Here is a 15,582-nt window from a genome sequence, read left to right as displayed (position 1 = left end):
ATCCTATCCTATTATAACATGGAGATCCAAGTTGATATTTCATCTCTGAATGCATTACATACTGTATGAGAGTTCAGCCACTAAATAATTGGGGGGGGGGTGGTAGCAATCATGCCATTTCTTGAGGATAATTGGGAGATTGGATTGCCACTTGGTCCACTGTCTAAGGAAAGGAATGCCAACTTTGATTCATTTTAGATTTCCAGATATCTGTTGGACTGTAGCTAGAACACTGTTAGAGAGTTAAAATTCTTTATGTTTTTTTCCTAAATTTGACACCTTTCTATCAAATGACCTGAAAATATCTCTGATATCTCCATGACTTTGCTTCATTCCATTCTCATTGCTGGCTGGACAGTTGCAGGTGATTGTGGAATGATTCTACTCCTGAAGTTTGTAGATGAATGCAAAGAGGATCAACGTAGGGGCGCCTGGGTGGCTCAGTTGGTTAAGCATCTGACTTTGTCTCAGGTCAGGATCTCACAGTTTGTGAATTCAAGCCCCACATAGGTCTCTGTGCCGACAGCTCAGCCTGGAGTCTGCTTCGGATTCTGTGTCTCCCTCTCCCTCTGCTCCTCTCCTGCTCATGCTCTGTCTCTCTCTCTTAAAAAGAATTGAAGATTAAAAGAAAATTAAAAAAAAAAAACAGATGAAAGTATAGGGAGGGGTTAATGATGAAAACCGTAAAAAAAAAAAAAAAAAAAAAGAAAAGAAACAAAAGAAAAAAAAAGGTTGGCCCAGCAAGAATCAAAGATGGTGACAGTTTATGGAAGTGTCATGTCAGCGAGAGAGATTTGAAGACTGGAAAGGAGGCATTGGTCACGTATTAATGGAGGATGTGGGGAACTTCCGTATATTTATGGCTGGACTTTTTCCCTTTTGCATAATGGATAGTATTAGCAAAACATTCTTTCTTGTGGGATGGAAATAACAATTTTCTTTGATTTTCTTCTGATCCTCATGAAATTTCTAATTATAACGACAAAACTTAACTAGCTGCTTATGTCCTATGCTGTAATGTGTAATTTTAATCCCTGAACTCTAAAAATGGTTTACCCACAGGTGTGTGCACATAGAGAGAGAGAGCCTTGCAGAGAGGTACAGAAAAGCCTGTAGCTGAGGCTTTAGGAAATACCTGCGGCATACGCCCTCTGGTCGCCGTTCTCCTGAAGTGTACGTTTATCAGGGCACAGCAGGTGGGACTGGGACACCCACACGTAGGTGGTAGGCCAGGAGGGAAGAAGTTCTAACTCCTGTATATTCCTCCTCTGTTCTAAGAGATTATTCCCGTCACAAAAATAAAGGTAGTACATTGCCTGTGAGGGACAACTGGTTTAAAAATATTACTTATAAAGGATGCTATTTATTTCTAATTTAAATTACTTTCCCCCTTTTCTTGATCCTACTTACATAAAATAGGTAAGTAATCAACTTACACTATAGAGTTTTAAAATGGCTTTTAGAATGCATGGCCAAGTTCTATTTTCGTGGCCTTTCAAGATCACTGCCTTGGTTATCATTATGAAATAGCTGTCTCTAGATGGCAGCATTTCAAGCCTTTATAGTACATATTTTAAAATGTACAAAAGAGGTGGCTAGTGATGATTTGGGGGAACTGCCTAGTTTGCTGAGAAAAATCAAGGGCTTGTTCAAATTTTAGGACATGTTTGACATTAATTGAAAGCAAACTGGTAGGAAAATAACTGCCCATGGAATAAAATAAGACTGTGTTTTTGTTCACAGCTGGGCTTCCTAAGGATCCTCAGTGTGATTCTCCCTCCACCACACTGTCTAGAGCTTTGGTGGAAAGAGGACCCTCTCCAGCCATCCTTCTCAGAGTGTGTGAGTACAAAGAGAATATTCTGCTGCGCCCTCTGTATGGCTCCCTCACCAGTTTAGCAAAGGGGAGGAACTAGGACCTGACCCTGGTTGCATGCCCAGGACACTATCAGATTGGATGTCTATTATTACAGCTAACATTTATTGTCTGTCTATTGTGTGCCAGCTTCAATCTATTTACTTTATGTATGCTTGTAGATTTATTCCTCATAATAGCTCCAACAGGTAGGCACTGCTCTATTCCACTTTGCAAACGAATACTAAGGCACAGAGAGAGTAAGTGACCTTGTCCAAGGTATCACAGCTAGAAAAACGGCAGAACAGAGGTTTGAACTCAGCCATCACGCTCCAGAGATTTTGCACGGATCTACCATGCTTGACTGTATAGTTCTAGCTGGGGAAAAGGCCTGGGGAGAGTGAGAAAAGCACAGCAGCAGGTATGGTGTCACTTTTATTGGGCTTAAGGAAGAAATATCACTTCTTTATGCTCAAGGCTCTGCAGGGTATTCTTCTGAAGGTTTTGCATCTACTTTTTGACCTGGTACTTCAATTCAATTCAGCATACATTTATCGAGTGCCTCTTTATGATCTAGGAATCATGTAAGGTGCTAGGGACAGGAAAGCAGATAAGATATAGACAAAATTATACATTAAATCTTAGAAAGGTGTTCTTTATTTTATAAATGTCCTCTGATGGCAGTTCTTTGCTGATGTCCTTGAAGTAGTGGAATGACACAGTGAGAATGCAAAGCTCCAGATACATGCTTGTTTCTTAGTAGAAATCAACCTCCCTTTTTGTTCACCTCTCAAATTATTCCGTGAAGTACCACGGAAGATGTCCACATCAGATGAATCTGATTAATAGGGTCCTGTCTGGCTATCAGTAGCAAGCCATGGTTGCCTGAAGCTGTCTATTAACCTGATGGCTCCAGGTGAGCGTCTCAGACCACAAACATGCAATGACTTTAATGGAAGAAAAAGAATCAACTCTTTTTTTCCATCTCTGTGTTTTCGATCATTTTTGTTTTGACTCCCGACTTCCCCTTGATCTCTAAAATAGCAAATAGCATGTAGGAAAATCTATCATCTGTTAAACAATCATGCAAAGAATGACATGGCAATACTGCCTCTTTTACATGAAGGGCATCATCTGACATACTTACTACCACCCAAACTCACAAATTACTTAAAATAAATGTATGGAAACCTCATCCTTAACCTTAAGCAATTGAACTTCTTGATTCTGATTATTTTCTACAAGTGACTTTGAGAGTTAATTACAAATAATAAAATGTGAAAAGAAGATGCTGAGCTTCACAAATACGTTTACAAGAAGGACATCAAAAGACTTTTTGTCTCTAGTATCTATGGGGTAAGTAGCAAATTTAGAGGTAGAGATGACTTGGGACCATGCTATTGGTATCACTCCACTTATTTCATGATAATAAGAGCAATAATCCATAGTTATTGAGCCAGGCCCTATGCTGGGTACTTAAAGTGTATCATCTCATTTAATACTCCCAAACGTCCGTTTTCACATAAGAAAACAGGCTCACAGAGGTTACTTTTCCAAGGTCACATAGCTACTTGTGGCAGAGTGGGGCTACCAACCTGGGAGATTTGTCTAAGTCTATTCTTATAGTTACCTTTCCATACTCTCTAACAAAGTCATTTTAGTTATTGACTTTAGTGAGTGCCCACTTGCTCAGCATATCAGAGCTGAAAGCCATTCCTGACTCCCTGAATTTTTGCAGATTTATTGTGAGAAATACATTCATCCCCTAATTATATATGCTTACTGCTTTAGACACCTTCATTTTACAACTTGTCATAGTCATTATTTTACCTTCACTGGTGTTGTGGGTTTCATCAGTGCCAGTGTTAGTTACCTATCGATGAAACAAATGACTCCAAAACTTTGTGGCTCAATGCAACAATCATCACTTATTATTTCTCATGGCTTCTGAGGGTCAGGAATTCAGATAGAGTACGACAGGGATGAATTGTTTCTGCTCCATAATGTCTGAAGCCTAAGCTGGGGCTGGAATCATCTGGAGGCTTGCTCACTCTAGAGTCTGACAGTTGATGCTGGCTGTCAGCCAAGGGCCCAGCAGGGGCTTTTGTTGGAGCATCCATACATAGCCTTTCCATCAGTCCTGGGCTTTCTCACGTGATGGCTGGCTTCAAGAGAAATGATCTCAAGACAACACCAATGTAAAAGCTGAATTACCTTTGTTTTTCATTTTTGAGTGTGTGTGTGTGTGTGTGTGTGTGTGTGTGTGTGTATGTTTGTATGTGTGCAGCTTTTTAAGGTGTAATTCACATACTATACAGTTCACTCATTGCAAGTGTATTGAATATTTTTTCAAAATCTGTACAATTGGCATTTATATAAATGGCTACATAGTTAAATACATACTAATGCTAGGGTTATTGATAAAGTGAAGACAATTAGGTATCCTTGAAGCATTCCATAAATCATCTCAACATCTTGGACTATGCTTGCCTTATTTAAAAAATGGGGTCCTTGATTGGAGAAAAAGCATGATGAGTGCCTGGGCATTATACATACATGCTCTGTATCTTTATCAGGAACTTTCTGTACACATGTGACTATCCCAAGAGTCATCACACAAGATAACTGATAAATGTGACTTCTGTTGGGGTAGAGCAAAGAGTTCCAGGTGTAGATACTACTGCCTGGCTGTCCTGTATTTGTTCCTCCATTGCAAACAAATCTCTGATTTTGTCCAGGTATATGATGAGATGTGAGCAGAGAAGGTGGAATTCCACTCATGCCCCCTAGCTTTAGGTAATAAACAGTGAAGGGAAGCCCACACTCTTCTTTTATGCCTTGGGAGATGTAGTGTGACGGCAAGACACTTGGAGGTGTGACAGCCATTTTGTGACCGTGAGGGGAGAGCCAATGAAGTAGCAGAGAAGACAGTTCAAAGCCCTGACAGTTTTGAGCAGCTATAGTAATGAACTGTGAAACTTCTACTTCAAAGAGTCTTGATTAGTGAGCTACTAAAATGTCTATAATGTTCAAACCACTTTAATTCACATATTTTGTTACTTGAAGCAGAACTTCTCCTAAGTGACAAACTCCTGTGAAAAATACAAGTCATATTCATCCCTATTGGGAACAGAACAAAAGTATATGACTACTTGCTCTCATTAACAGCACTGCTATAAACTGTGAGTTAAGATTATTACAGTTTATAATTTTTCTTTTGGGAAGTCAATGTCAGTGATGGTGTTTGTATTTTCTAGGCACCTGAGGCCATAGTGACTGTGTGTTCAAGAAATATTTAAGATTAAAGCAAAAAATAGTTTACCCAAGGTTTGAACTTTATGCTTAAAGACATTATAGGAGATAAGGAGAAAGCTCTAAAGATATGAGAAAATGATTTAGAAAATAAAAAAGTTGGGAATTGGAAACTATAAAATATCTTTATGGAAAGGGCATAGACTACTAGGCTAGGGATCATTTTGTACTACCAAATTGTGTGCAGGACTCCCACTGGAGTCAATCAGAGTCATATGCAAAAATCAATGTCAGGATCTTTCCTTGAAACCATAAACTGAAAGCTGAAAAATCGGAACTATTTCTTGATAGATGTCTGGGAGAGCGCCAAATGTCAGGGAGGCCAGGTGTTTGATGGAAATGAATGTGCTTGATACTCTAATATTGCTGGATAAATTAGCAAGAAAGAGAATTCCATCACTGTCTTTCCCAAAACTTGATTTTTTTAAAGCCCTCAGAACTTCTTCAATTATTTTTTCCAGATGGTTGAGAATTTTAATGAATAATATTCACTCTTTAAAGAAACGATATGAATAGACTTTTTCTTTCCAATAATCTTAGGAAAAAAATCCTTTACGTTTAGACCTGTACTTAATCTGTGGGTCAGAGGTTAACTTCTGTGCACTCTTGTTTCTGGAGTAGAAGGTATTAGTTTAACATGCAATGCACCAACCACTCTATTATGAGTCTCCTAAACTGTTAGAAAGAGGGTGAGGAAGGGAGGGTGCAGCATTTGGGAACGTCAAGTCTCTGAAAACCAACTTTTTGAATAATTTGTCATGGAGGTTCAAGAGAATAATTAAAAATCATCTTCTAATGATTAAAAATCATCCATATATGGTTATGTAATTTAAACAGAAGGTGTGATTTATTAAAATATATAATGCTTTAATTGAGTAGGAATTTGATGAGCTAGTACATAGAATTTTGCTTAATATCAGTATTGATTATAATTTTTTCTTATCAGTTTTAATAACAAAAGGAATTTTTAAAAAATATTGATTCTGAAAATTTTCTCAGGCTTTCCCAGGCCAGTTCTGTAATTTATAAGTTCATCATTCATGGGGATAAGTGCTTATTTATCCCCTATTGCTGTCTCCTTCTTGTGAAACCCAGTTCATCATTTTTATTAGAATGTTATCATTCTATAGTATTTATTAAGTTGGTAACAGAGATTTATACTGTGCATCACTTTAGGACCTGCTATATGAGATCTAAGGCAATTTTGATAAAGAAGTAATAGTATTGATATATTGATTGAATGATCTAATTTTTTTGTTTATTTGAGAATCTTGTTTATTTGAGTTTCTTGATGGATAAGACCAAAGGTGTAGGAAGTCTAGTGTTAGTAGACAGAGTCCTCAAGAAATTTGCAATGTGCAGGAAATGTGATTTTCATTATATTGTGTGGAATTTAGGCTTTACAGATCATGTATTCAGCTCTTTCTTACATTCAAAGGACTGGAGGAGCACCTAAGAGGTCCCTTGACTTTTCAAGGACCATACAGTGGGTCAGTGGAATAGGAAGGGAGGCCATATCTTCTGACCCCTGTCCAAAGGTCTTTAGGCTATGTCATAATGTCAATCTCAAATTTTCTAATAATCTACTGGAGTCTATCATTTTACAGTTCTCTAAACCCTTGTTTTTCAATGATGTTTGCAGAGTTACAAGTTCAATTAAGTTAAAGTGTCAGTACACAAAAATTGCATTTATTATTTTTGTCTTATAGCAATCTTTAAAATTTCAAGTTTACTTCTGGCTCCAGTGTTTTGGGATTTAATAAACTATTGCACAATCTACTTCTATTCTTCATAACGTACCTTCTCTGGGTTGCAATGGACTCATCATAAAGTAAGGATGTTGCTATAATTGATCTCGGAAGTCCAGCTCTACAATTCTATTAATCTATATACAATTTCCACTTACTCTTTGGATGAAGTCTTCCTGGTATTAGTATTTTATTGTGTTTCTTTCATTGGGCAATGAAGATTTTCTTTGAGTACGTAAAATAATCTTAGGCATGAATGGTTAGAAACATTTTTTTTTTTTTTGGCAAAGTAGCCTCTTTCTTCTTGGATTAAATTGGGTTTAAGGCTGACTCTGAAAGTAAAACCACTGTTGGCCTTTAAATGCCCTGGAGTCTGGATTAGAAGGAAAGTCCCTGGTGGGTAAGGAAGGCACTTGAGATGAGCACTGGGTATTATAGGTAAGTGATGAATCACTAAATTCTACTCTTGAAGCCAATATTACACTGTATGTTAACTAACTAGAAAAAAGAAGTAAAGTCCCTGGCTAGCTCCTATCTTCTGTATTCATTAACTCAAGTCTCTTTTCTGATCTCTCAGTCCTTAAATTCTCAAGTGCCAGAAATGCAGAATCATTACTCATTCTTTTTTCTCTTGCCACCTGCAACTGCCCACACTTACTGAACAGACACTCTGGGTAAGCTATGGCCTCATTCTCTACTATTCCTAGGGCCTTCAAGCCCTCTATTACCCGAAACTCCTGGGCATGTCAGGGGGTGGTCTGGTTACTAACTCCTTGAAGATTTCTGATTGTAGTGATGGGTCTGGGAGAACACTGAGGGGGTATAAACCCATATAATGTCAATACCAGGGTGTGAGGTGGGAGTCAGTGGTGCTGGAACTCCAGGTCCTGGTTTTTCTGATGTGTCAGTGCAGTGTCAGTGTGAAATTATACTGATGATGATGGGGAGGAACTAACTAGTAAGTGCCATGGGGGAAAACTGGAAATCTGTGCTCATAATAGATCCAACATAAGGAGGGAAAATTCAAAATTTAGTTTGGTTATGAAAAAAAAAAGTTATAGTACTCTGGTGACTTGATCTTAACTTAGGTTTACTTTTTGAGCAACAACAAAACAACAGCTATATATACAGCTAAATACATCACATGGGTCTTATTGCTTCACTGTTCAATTTTATTCATGTACTTTCGGTGTTCATATAATCTAGTCCTGTGCTCATGCAATGGGATTATTGTTTTAGATCTTACAGGAAAATTAGATTGCATCCTGACCAAGGTAATTTTGAGCTTAAAGGATTTGTGTGAATGCTAATGAATGCCCACTCAAGAACTCTCAGGTACATACAGGCAGATCTTGAGAAGCATTTTGATACAGCGAGCTTTTTATCACACATCAGTTCTTTGAACAAATTTTTTAAAGCAGCATCTCTTGTTTGTTTCTACATGTTCATTGGAAAAATAATGGAAATAGAGACGAACAATATGTGAAATGATTATTTACCCACATACCCCACAGATAAATGAACACCAGTAACACTTTGGCATAAACTTTTATAATTCTTTTGTACACACACACACACACACACACACACACACATTTTTTGTTTTGGACACCAAATTGCTCCCAATCTATTTCTTTTGTTTCTACTTTAAAATATTAACTTTTCTGGGTTTCACTAGATTTATCAAAAAATGTGGTATTGCTGTAATTGATCTCTGAGGTCTAGTCCCACCAATTCTATGGACTTTTAAAATTTTCACATATTCATTGGGTAAAATCACTTGCGCACCAATATGAAAATTCTTTTAAATTTCATACCTAGCAATGTTTTGTGAACATTTCAATGTCATTGAATATTATTTAATAATATAATTTTAATGACTTTATATTATTCTATTATGATTATAGTGTAGTGTTATTACCAACCTTTTGTTAAACATTAAGGATTTTTTTCTAATTTTCTAGTTATATTTTATGCTCAATTATCATCCTTATAAATAAACTCTTATACTTGTGTCAGATGATTTGTGTATAATAAATTCCTAAATGTGTAATTTGTAGAAATCAAGATTCCCAAAGTTTAAGTGTTTTACAAATGTGGTGAAAATTACCTCCAGAAATGATGTGCCAGTTTATATACTCCCAAATTTTAGTTCAGCATATTATTATTCAAAACTATTAATTGATGAAGTTTAATATGATGACAAATTGTTTTATGTTCGTTCCTTTGCCAAATTTTTAATATATTTATTAATCACTTGTATTCCTTTGCACATTAAAAAAATTTTTTTATTACATTTCTTTCTTTTTGAGAGGCAGAGCATGAGTGGGGGAGGGGTAGAGACAGAGAGGGAGACACAGAATCCAAAGCAGGCTCCAGGCTCTGAGGTGTCAGCACAGAGCCCGATGTGGGGCTCGAACTCACGAACCGTGAGATCATTACCGGAGCTGAAGGCAGACGCTCAACCGACTGAGCCACCTAGGTGCCCGCTTTGCACATTTTTTGTACTTACCTACTTTATTCCTTCACATATTAACACCTTGTCAGAAGTGTTGCCAAATGTAGTTCCCTGGTTTAGTCCATGACGCACTAGCTATATGATTTTTGGAATGCTGTTTATCTTGTCTGTGCTTCGGTTTCTTTAAAGCTGGAGTGATGAAGTCCATCTCTTTAGTTAATGTGTTCTGGATCTGAAAACTGGCTCAGGTTTGGGGTCTGAGTGGGATTGTGACTTTTTATTGGACTGAGCACCCTCACCTTCCTGCTCTTCCATTCTCACCTTTGTACCTGGTTATAGAAGTTAAGTAGTACCACTGTTGGCTGCAAGTCTGTTTTGTCCCTAGAGGTGAGAAGCTCTTTTAATAATTCCCTGCAGGTCAAAGCCCCTAGGTTGTCCCTCTGGCCTTGCTAGTTGTTCAGCTGATGGTGGCTTCCTGGCTTCTAGTACCAAGCACCACCCTGTGGACTCTCATCTCCACAGATATTAACAAACCTAGCTCTGGGTCTGCCTCTCCTTTAGTCAGCCCTGGCCTGCAGAGAGGGCCACCTACCCTCCCTGTACCCATACAGCTTCTCAGTCATGCTGGCATTCTTCTCACCAGTGCGTTCCTTATGGCCTTGCTGAATGCTATGTTATTTGGTGTCCTGTCCTTCCAGTGGAACGTAATCCTCTGATGAGTATTCCAGCCTTACCTAAGAATTTCATTCCAGCTCACCCACCCCTCAGCCTCTTTAATCTTTACTAGCTGTCAGGCAAGTCAGACATTACCACCTCATTCAGCAGGGCCCATCATTTTCCTTAGACTTCCAGGAGCCACTCTGGCAACAAATGGAGTATACTCCCTCAAGTTCCTGCCAGCTTGTTAGCTCTCATGCTCTGAAAAAGTGCCCCAAGTAAATAAATCCTTTTTTTTTTTATCCAGTCTTATATTCCAGCCCCACCTATTAAGCTCCCTCTGGATTTAATACCAGATTCACTTTCCTGGATCCTGCTGGTGTAAGGCAGATAATTCTTGCAGCTCCTTGGGTGTATAGTCTGTTTCCTTTGTCATGCCCAGAGTGGACCCACACAGGTTATGCCAGGATGTAATCCTAGCCCTCAGTCTGGCAACCAGGAGAGGAAGTGCAGGCAGTTTCTGAGAGGGGTACTTGTTGCTTTGCTGCGGAGAGGCCTCTGCAGCATTTTCTGGCACAGGGACCTGCAGGTCAAAGTCCCATGTTGTTCTACCCCGGGCCCTGACCTTAGGACAACAGACCTTCCTTGACTGAGTATTTAATCATCTGTGGAGCTCTGAGACTTTAACTTTCAGAGCTTTGATTTGCTGTTCAGATGTGTCTTTTCTTGCACATTGTAAGCTATTAAACAGGCCAGTGATTCTCACACTTAACACTTAGCCTTTAACTGCTTTCTCACAGCACTTAGTTTCTTGTTATTCCTTTGTAGTTAGCAATACAATTTACCTGTAATCAACCAACTCTGCTCTGTTTGTAAGTATTTTTCCTCTTTATCTTCCAAATGCTTTTCAGGTCACTATTGATGACTGTTAGCAGTTGGGATGGCTTGTGCCAGGGACTATCCATGTCCCATATACTATGCAGGATGGCATCATCTTTGAGTTGCTGAGCAGTGAGAGACCTCATCCCCCAAACCCACCGTATTGCCTCTTTTCTTGGATCACAAGTGGCACCAACCATGTTTGTTCAGGTCCTCAAGAAGCAGGTTCCAGGACAGAATTAGAGATGTGTATTAATTCCCTCTGGCTGTTCTAACAAATTACCATAAATTTAGTAGTTTTAAAAGTGCACATTTATTCTTTCACAGTTCTGGAAGCCAGAAGTTCTGAGATCCAGTTTTGTTGGGCTGAAATCAAGCTGTCAGCAGAACCACAATCCCTCCAGAGGCTCTGGGGGAGCATCTGTTCTTTGCCTCTTCCAGCTTCTGGGTTCTGACATACCTTTGCATCACCAACATCTTCAGATCTCTCTCACTGCTAATCTTCACATTGCATTCTCCTCTGCTTGTGTTTATGTCAAATCTTGCTCATCCTTTCTCTTATAAGGGCATGTGTAATAGCATTTGGGCTCACCAAGGTAATCAATCAATAATCTCCAAATCCTTAACTAATCATAGTTGCAAAGACCCTTTTTCCAAATAAGGTACATTTACAGATTTCAGGGATTACGAACTGATATCTTGAATATCAAAACATTAAAATATAGCCTCCTACAATATGCAAGAGATTTATTGGGGAAATATATCCATGAAGGAAAAAGAGGAGGGGACTAGAGACAGTTAAGGCCTGATGTCTCTGAAAGAGAGTGACAAGGAAGAGGCAATGTGTATAAAGTGCTTCAGATTGAAATGTAATTGCAGAAAATTTGGGCAGACTGATGGAGAGTCCTTGAGCCAAAGTATTCCACTGAAAAGGTTCTGTCTCCAGGAACGGGTCTGTATCCATAAGCCCATTTGAAAGGTCATTGGTTCAGTGCTGCTCATGGGAACTGTGGCCTGGGCAGGAATGTGGTGGTAGATCCAGAAAAGTAATAGCTTGAGCCATCAGTCAATTATGCTTCCTAAAGAGGAGAGCTGAGCATGTATTTTCATGGCCACCGCATCCATTGATGTACCTTTTTCTCAGATCTTGTCATCAATCTTCACCTTTCTAAAGGTCCCTGACTAGCTAGGCAACCTATAGCCATTACCCCGTAGCTGTTAGTGATTCACTGATTTGTGCAATTTACTTTGCTATGAAGACCATCTTGAACCTAATCTTGAGTGTTCCATTTAAAGAATAGAATGCTGCTGTACATGTCCAACTTCATAATTTAGCACAACAAATAAGGCCTAATTCATGATGGGCAGCCCTGGTCACAGAATTACATGGTATCTTGTATCTCTGCCAGACTCAGTTCCAAGCCAAGACCTGCTTTTCAAATGAGGGCTGGTGTTGGAAAGAGCATAGCCATACACCCAAATTCTAAAATCTGTGTTGTGATTCTCCTATTTGGTATTCTGTCTGCCAAAGTCACTTCAAATACCATTGAATCTATTTGGTCATAAAGCCTAAACGGCTGTGCCACTTATACCACAGCTTGTACCCAATGTTGAGGCCTGTCTTACTCTGGAACCTACTTGGAACTGGCAGCTTTATATATTAGCTTGAAATGGGTTGGGGCAGCACATCCAAATATGGTATACATTCTCTCAAAAATCTGAAAAAAATCTGCCAAGCACTGTGCCTCTTTCTTCATGGTGTGAGTGCCAAGTGGAGATCTGTCACAGACCACTGCTCATCCAGAAATGTTATCTATGTGGTTAGATCTCTGAACTTTCAGGGGGGTTGGCTCACCTCTTTTTGGGCATGCATGTGCATTTCAAAAGTATCTTTTACTACTTCCTGATTACCAGGTCTGATTACCATATTGCCATCAATGTAATGAACCAGGATGGTGTTCTGTGGAATATCAAAGCAATCAAGTTTCCTCTAGGATATAAAACTGACAGCCAAGAGCTCATATAGCCTTGAGGTAAAAGAGTGAAGGTGAATCACTTCTAATTTTCTCTATTACCTGGTGTAAGAAAGAAAATGTTTGCTGGGTCAGTGACTGCATAAAAGGTGCCAAGGGCCGTGATGATTTGCTCCAGTGATGTGCCACATTGGGAACAGCAGCTGCAATTGGTGTCACAACCTAATTAATTTTATGATAATGCATTGGTATCCCTGAGCATACATCTGGCTTTTGCACTAGCTAAATAGGTGCATACAAAGAGAATAAGATAGAATCGGCACTTCTGCATTTTTCATGTGTCTGATGGCCGCACTAATCTCTGCACCATTCAGAGATATAGTTATTGTTTTCAATAATGGGGGGAATGTAAAGGGGCTTTTACCATAATGACCCTTACAACAGGGGTTACAGAACCAATGTTTAGACACTCCATATTGGAGGAAAATAACCACAAAATGGGTCTTCAATCCCAGTGGGATCAATCGTGAGATGGACTCAGCCCGAACCTCCATCTATTATCTTACCTTCAGAAGCCTTTCTGACGGTCTGACCATAGTGGAATTCTAGGCTTTAGGGGTAAACAATGAGTTCAGAGTAGTATCTGTTAATTCCTGAATGAGTATTTCCCTTTCTCCAGTGCACAGTCACCCTGGTGAATGGCCACATGTCCCTCTGAGGAAGGCTTGGAGGAAAAGTTTTAGTAAATATGTGTGGCCATGTGCAGGGTCTAACTCAAGACCCTAATCAAGGGACTCTGGGTCTGAGAACTTAAGTGGTCTTTTATCCCTACTATAGTGACTCACATCAAGTTTCTGCCACTAGATCTGGAATTTTTTTCACTTTTATGTGTCAAACAGTATTTTAATGGACACCCATTTTTTTTATTCCTCAGGATTTTCATACTCAATTACCCACCACCAGAGATCATTTTAGGTTAAAAGACTTTGATTACTGCTCCACCCCATTGGCTTATTATAGTAATTGCACACAGCAAGTCTCCAGTGATTAAACAGTGCCACCTGGTCTCTATCCATCTGGAAATGAAACTAGGGAGCCCAGTTTTATGATGGCATCTGCAACTGTCATCTCTAGCTTATAGAGAACAGCCACCATAAAGCTTTTTGAGGATGTTGGTCTTCTCCACAGCAATGCATTTGTTAATACCTTGGTGAAGGCAATGCTCTCTAGGGTCTACCAAGAGGAATGGCTAGAGATGGCTAAACAATTTGCACATAGTAGCTTTATTTGAATATTATCTCCTTAAGTCATCATACTTCTTTTAAAATTCTATACCAGGGTCTGTCATCTTATCCTCACTGTCTATAGGCCACTAATGAGCTTCTACTTTAAATTTTATCCATTATTTCTAGGTGTTTTGTACTTAGAATTTTTTTCTGCTTATATAGTCTGTCAGATTGCAAGGACTGTGTTATTCTATGGTTTAAAATTAATGTTCATATTAGTTAAAATGCCATCTACATTTATTCATTATTTCATATTTCTCTTTACTACAAGGACTTTGTTATGGTTTAATTTTCTGTTTAAAATTCCTTACCATATGATTAATATTGTTTAAAGTTTTTAAGTAAACCGTCTATTATCAACTCATAAGTAAGTTTTAATCTTAATCTTTTGTGTTTTTATAAGTATCTGTGATTATGCTCTGCATTCTAGTGAGTTTCTCAATTTGTGTACACAGTGAAGTTTATCTCTTCTCATTCCAGTTGCTATATTTTCTATTTCCAACATCTTAATTTAAACGGTTACATGTACCTCCATCCCAAAATATTCTATAATACATATGTAATGAGCAGAATTCTAAGACAACCCTCAAGATTTTCATCCCTTGGTGCATATGCCCTGTATAATCCTCTCCCCTTGAATGTAGGAAGGTTTTTTTTCTCTTATTTGTTATTCATCTCTGAGGAGTGGTTTTGGTTTTGCCTTCAGTCAACCCATTTGTCCCAATATAGAACCAGGTAATATAATTTTTTTAATGATGATGGTGGGGATGGTGAATGCAGAGTTGGGGTGGTTGGGGGGAGAGGAAGTTTCCTGGTTTTAGGTCCTGGTTTAGAAGCTGTTCAAAATCCTCTGCCTCCCTAATTTGGACTATAATCCCAGGCAGCATTCTACAATAATATATATATTTATTATTTTAAAGCTTTCTTTCAGGACTTGGTATAGCCAAAACATAGACCCTGGCTTCAAAAAGTGAGACTGTCATTAGTTTTATGTGGAATTTTTGAGCTTCGTTTGTCCCCACTGTCAGCTTCTGGCCCAAAGGCCAGCCATTGTGTGGATTCAGTCCCCACACACTATTTGCTTTTCTACCCATTTCTAGTCTGTCAGTTTAACTGTTAGGTTGTTTGATTTTCTCTTTTTATATGACTTTTCTTTCATTTATCTCTGAAACAGAGACATTAAAAAAATCTTTTTAATGTTTATCTATTTTGAGAGAGAGAGAGAGTGCGAGCAGGAGAGGGAGAGAGGGAGACACAGAATCCAAAGCAGGCTCCAGGCTTGGAGCTGTCAGCACAGAGTGCGATGTGGGGCTCGAACTCATGAACTGTGAGATCATGACCTGAGATCATGACCTGAGCCGAAGTTGGACGCTCAACCGACTGGGCCACCCAGACACCCTGAGACAGTTTTCAA

General features: G+C 38.9%; 1 long non-coding RNA gene across 3 annotated transcripts in view; it reads left to right on the top strand.

Moving 5' to 3' along the window:
• Window positions 1-9,254, top strand: part of LOC111560501 — a 46,749-nt gene extending 37,495 nt beyond the window's left edge. For all 3 annotated transcript variants that reach the window (XR_006598068.1, XR_006598069.1, XR_006598067.1), the window contains one exon: window positions 1,744-9,254. This is a non-coding gene — a long non-coding RNA (uncharacterized LOC111560501). The remainder of the gene's footprint in view (window positions 1-1,743) is intronic.
• The last annotated feature ends 6,328 nt before the right edge of the window (window positions 9,255-15,582 follow it).

The sequence above is a fragment of the Felis catus genome, chromosome B2 (assembly GCF_018350175.1).
Source record: "Felis catus isolate Fca126 chromosome B2, F.catus_Fca126_mat1.0, whole genome shotgun sequence".
Lineage (NCBI taxonomy): Eukaryota > Metazoa > Chordata > Mammalia > Carnivora > Felidae > Felis > Felis catus.
Note: the sequence above shows the minus strand (reverse complement) of the source record. Positions and strands in the feature narration are given on the sequence as shown.